The 5,590-nt window shown below is 41.0% G+C and overlaps 1 long non-coding RNA gene across 1 annotated transcript; it reads right to left on the minus strand.

The window, feature by feature from the left end:
• Window positions 1–2,378: 2,378 nt before the first annotated feature.
• On the minus strand, window positions 2,379–4,728 carry LOC140648862 (uncharacterized). Its single transcript, XR_012041361.1, has 3 exons — window positions 4,650–4,728; window positions 3,979–4,041; window positions 2,379–2,781 (listed from the first exon to the last, which is right to left on the minus strand). It is a non-coding gene; the product is annotated as an uncharacterized lncRNA (long non-coding RNA).
• Window positions 4,729–5,590: the final 862 nt, after the last annotated feature.

Consider the following 5,590-nt stretch of genomic DNA (forward strand, 5'->3'; position numbering starts at 1 on the left):
TTATTTTTTGACACAAACTAGGGGAGATGAATCACTGATGATTAAAGGAAGTTTAAGGTCGCTCTTTGCATGGCTTACATAAAAGAAAGGGGAAAGCAGCAGTCTCACACAGCTCTAGTGGTGCCTGTAACACCCCTGAGGAAGCAGGGGTAGATGTGTGCATGAGCACATCTCACAGCCACCAAAATCATTTGAGTTCTCTGCAACAGAAGGTTTCCAAAACAACTGAGGAGTTTGCCATATGTGGGCAAAGTATCTGGAGGAGCTTATATTAGCCAGAATGGGCAGGAATCCACTTGCTCAGGCTTCACCTGCCTGAAGATTAGATATTGCATTCACCCAGGTTCTTGGTATAGTCCCTGGATAGAAATATGCACCTCACCTGACCTATCTAGATACCTGTCTTGGTATGAAATTAGTAGTTATCTCTCTTTCTTAACTACAAAGGCAGCCCAAGATCCCTTCACCATTTATGTAACTCTTAGACATGGAAGTTAGGCAGATGACTCCCATGCTAGATGCTTATTTTTCTGCATTTATCCTCTGGACTTTTCTAATCAGAAAGAAACTCACTTAAACAAATGGCTTAAAAAAATGGATTAAGTGTTTTTAGTAAAAAAGTTATTGGGTTTTGTGGAAGGAAAAGAGTCACATGGAAATTTTACTTTGCATCTTGTCTCCTGGCTCTAGAAGTCATGTTGGAACTGTACCTACCATGAAAAAACAAGCTATGCTGAAACCTATAAGACTATATTTGTACTGATAAGCTAAGCTAGAGGTGTAGGACACTTGATTTTCTAGAGTGGTTACATCGTTAGAATAATCCACGTTACAATTTTGTCCCAGGCCAACTAGCACTTTCCTACAAAATCCTTTGGTACAGTTTTGGAGTTAATGCAAGCCAGAGATCAATCCAGATGGAGAAAACATTTTTCAGAAGCTAAAGAGCTCCATAGCGTGGTAATGGCCAGACCAGGCCAATTGGCCTCAAGGCCAAAAAGGGATCCAAGTTTTGCTTAGTTTACCAGTAGTGGTATAAATGCAGTATACCCACAACCCAAAGCAACGAAGGCAAGAGAGTCATATTATTCCCTCAGCGGTTCTGCTGTAATTACATTGAACTTGATCAATTTGGCAGTAAAAAGAGGAAAATTTGCCTTATATGTTTAAGGCTAAAAATACAACATAAAACTAACCGTAAACTATTCCCCTTTGTGAAATCTAGGCTCTGTTGCATTCACTGTTGCATTCTTTCGCATTCACTGTTGCTGTTACTGTTTTCATATACAGCAGTGTAAGGAAAGCACCTGTTTTTTTGAGGGGATTAACAGAAATATCCTGAGCAAGAGCAAACAGCCAGGGTGCAACACCAGAGCTGCACAGGCTCAGAGGTTCAAACACAGGTTCTAACAATAGTGATACTTGCCCAAATTACACCTTGCCTCCTAATAACATGTACTTGTATGTTGACCTTTCCCTAATCACATTGCCATGTGTGGCCAGCTGGTATAATCATATTGTTTATTCCTTATGAGGGACCTCCAAAGGCTGAGGACATAAATTTGAAACTTAGATGATAAAAGGCAGACATTTAAATCCATCATCTGCCTCCTATATTGCTGCCCTGTCAGTGAGAGTTCAGAAGAAGCTTTAGCTATGCAAAAACAGGCCTCTCCTTTATGTACTGAAGCCTTGGCACCTGAGCCACCCTGACTTGAGCACAGTAGGTCTCGTGAATCACCTAAAATCAGTCAGCCTTTTCTCCTCTGCCCTCTTGAAGGGCAGCATATTGGTGGCTGCTCACCTGAGAGCCCAATGTAGTAGCTGCAAAGCTCTGTTAAGCCCGAAGGTGAATACATGCCAATAAACACAAAATCAGCATTTTGTGAACAACTGTGGCACTCAGGTCTCAAGTAGTGAAATGTCTTGCAAGTTTCCTTCAAGACTGTGCTTCGATCGGTATTGGGAAAAATCAGCTAAGTACATAAATAATTGTCTTTAAATCTCACCCAAGTAACTCACATAAGCAATAAAGAATGCTGTGTTCCTAAAACTTCACATTTCACAAGGGGAATACAGGTCAGTTTTGGTAATTACATGTACATGAACTTTCCTAAATGGGTAGTATTCCCCTTGAATAAAGCAAAGATGTTCTGAAGCAGTCACTGACAAACACACTCCTCAGTTTCATCAGTCCTCCTTTTGAATCTCTTAGCATCCATATAGGACCCTGCTCATTAAACAAATGTCCTTCAATATTCAAGAAACCACTTGTTCCAATTTTTAGCAATGTTGCAAGGACATGTTCTTGCATTCCCCTTCATTACCACATTGTCAGACTCCTAAATTAACATTCAAGATTTTATTTCCCTGTCATAGACTCAGCTGACAGGAGAACTCATGGTTTTTCATTTGAAACGTTGCCCTGTTCTCTGCAATTAAGTTTATTTCCCTAAGCTGGGTGAGAAGGAAAATGTCTTACTCTGCTACTTCCATTTCCCTTATACCTGGGCACTCTGCACTAACATTTGCCTGATTTAAATGGAGTGTCCCTATATGACACGGGTGATGTTAAGATTTGTAACAGAAACGTTAGGATGGGTCCCCGTGGAGAAAGAAGGGAAAAGTCCGGATGTGGATGCACCAGAATGCATGGAAGAAGTGGAGGTGTAATAATGGCGTGTGTTAATGGCACCTAGATTAGCACATCATCAAGATCGTAGCATATCTACCAACGGCTTCTGCATGCTTCACACCCAGGTTGGGGAAAACAAGAAGAGCCTAAAACAAAGAACAGCCTCCATCAAAACTAAAACAAAGACTCAAGATATTACAAGACAATGGTTAGAAGATGAAGAACAGGAAATTCCATTTAAACATAAGAAAAAAAAAATTAACTGAAGCGGTGGTCAAAAATGGTAGTTGTGGAGTCTCCACTCTCGGAAATATTCAAAACCCAACTTGACAAGGTCTTAAGCAACCTGCTTTGGTTAACCCCGCTTTGAGCAGGGGTATTGGACTAGACAATCTTCAGAGGTCCCTTCCAACTTTAACCATTCTGTGATTCTAACAGGGCTGGATCCTTAAAATCCCCTCATAAGGAGACAAAGGACCATGAGTAAATTCTAATGAGTGAGATGCAATGGGATGGTGAGGCAAAAGATCAAAATCACCATCAGCTTCTATGGGTTAAAAAAAGGTTATCCAAAACTATCAAATGGTCATCAACCTAAGGAGAACCCAGGAGGCATGACACGTACTCAGTAATCAGAGTCCTGTGTACATTTTTTCACCACAAGGAATCTGGGCCAGACCACCTTGTCCACCTGATCCACCAGATCACCTTCTAGATGCCTGAATGCTGGGAAGGCTCCCTGGACACACGTGTCTTGGTGCTTGAGATCATGCAGGTATGAGGATGGGAGAAACTGGCTTTTTCGTAAATAAAATAACCTCTCTCTACATATAATCTTTGCCTTTGAGCTTTATAATATTGTTTCTACAACGGGTGCAGCATTATTTCCTACAATGATGTGATGCAATATGAGGCAATGCGAGCTTTTTCTTCTACAGAAGCACTGTAAAATTCAGTGCACAAAACGTAATGTGTCATTTCCTCAGCTGGGATAAATTAATACTGATCTAACTATTGGCCTTTGTTAATTTTTAAACTGCAGTTGTCTGTCTAAAACATATGGACTAGTTCAGACCCAAATTAATCTGGGGAAGCCTGAGGACCTTTGTTTTGACCCAGGTCAGCCTAGACTAGCAGAATGAACCCCTCTTGCCCTAAAGTTGATGGCTACATCAACTTATCAGTACTCAGTTAAAAAATATGACTCAGTACATCTAATTTTGCACATATGAGTTTCAATTTTAATGTTAGCAAACAACGCAACTTGTCATGTTAATGCAGCAGCTCCAAGTACTCTTACTTATGTTATCTTTGATCAAAATCTTAAGGACTGTAAAACTCACCCCTGTTCACTACTTTTTACTCTTCTCCTCCTCCCTCGATCTCCATTCTCCAGCATACAGCACCTGTACGAACAAACTTTGTTTTGACAGTACCAACAGTACGATAAAATATGCTGTATATCAAAAGTAAGCAGCACCATCTGCCAGCTCTTTCAGAGTACTGCAAGGAGCAGCAGGCTCAGACTGAACTTGGGCAATCCTGTGGTAGCAGTGGGTGAGAAAAGGAAAGATCATATTCCCCACACACTCCCCACTTCCCTATAATGTCCTACAGTAAAGGTATCTGTTCATGTGCCATCGATTCAGTTCATGACTCAAACTAATCGAGAATTTTTGAAATGCACCAAACTACAGTGTATTTTTCAGAACATTTTGATTTGTTGCAATAAAAAAGTACTCAAAGTAATATGTTAGTTTAAAGACTTTTGGGGAAAAGTTTTCTAAGGTCCAAGATGGGTATCTGGCAAGAGAGACCCTGCCTCCACCTGACCACACAGGCATTCATAGATAATCAATATTCTCTTGTCCCAAATGATCCTCTAATTTCTCTCCCAGAGAATCTCTAAAATAGAGCATGGGGGGTCTCTCGTCCATCCATTTCTATTCTTTCCCTCCCTCCATTTGCCCAGACACATCCCCTTCCAGATGTGTGAGTATCTAAATGAACATACCTCCCTGCACAGGCACAGCTGGCTAGAGACCTTCCAAATATTCTTTTTTAAAACTTTTGGGAAGCAATGCATTTTCTGGTAGTACACTAGCAGGTTAGTTAGGATAACAGCTGCCAGGACTCCTCTGAGGACTTGATCCAAATCATCTTCCCTAATAAAAAAGAAAAAGGAAAAATAAAAAAGGTAAAGATGAGATAGTCCTCTAGACCTCTAGCTTCCAAAGAATAAACACATTACAGCTCCGATCTGCTAGCAATACCATTTCCTCAGCCTGCTCCTCTGTACAGTAGTGATAATTAGCTTTCTCATGGATGACATGTTTTAATTAGTGACAATGGCAGACTGCGTAAGAGGAAAAGAAGATAAGTTAGTTAGACTTGTAAATTCTGGCACAGAAAACATGCGGCACAGCAAGAACGAGAATCCAGCAGGATCCAAATATTAACACGAGGAAAACACAGGCCTTTACAGATGCTTAATACAGATTTCACATACTTCTAAATGCCATCAGTTGAGTCCAGACAGAGTGCCAGCTGGTGTCGGGAGATAAGGTGCTTTGATTTCTTGCTTGTCACTCATTTGTCACTCAAATGAAAAACTGCAGAACTCACAAGACAACTGAACAAATATTTGAAAAATAAAGGGCATCACTCCAGGGAAAGCCTGGATTCCACCCATTAAACCAACAAGCGTAGGCAAAGGAGCAGCACTGAGTTACAACCCTAACTGGTTCTAGTCATATAGCATACATCAAGTTATTGGAATACTAAATAAAACAGAGTAGCAAAAAAATATACATACGCAGCTGGGATGACCAGCTTCTGGCTCATCACACGACCGGCCTGGCCAAGCTGGCCAGCTGCAAGACAAAAGGGACCCCTGTGGCTTTCACAGTAGTTCTGCATTCTGTTGCCACCTTGCTCGTGTTTAGCCTCTCTTTC

The sequence above is a fragment of the Ciconia boyciana genome, chromosome 3, assembly GCF_034638445.1.
Source record: "Ciconia boyciana chromosome 3, ASM3463844v1, whole genome shotgun sequence".
Lineage (NCBI taxonomy): Eukaryota > Metazoa > Chordata > Aves > Ciconiiformes > Ciconiidae > Ciconia > Ciconia boyciana.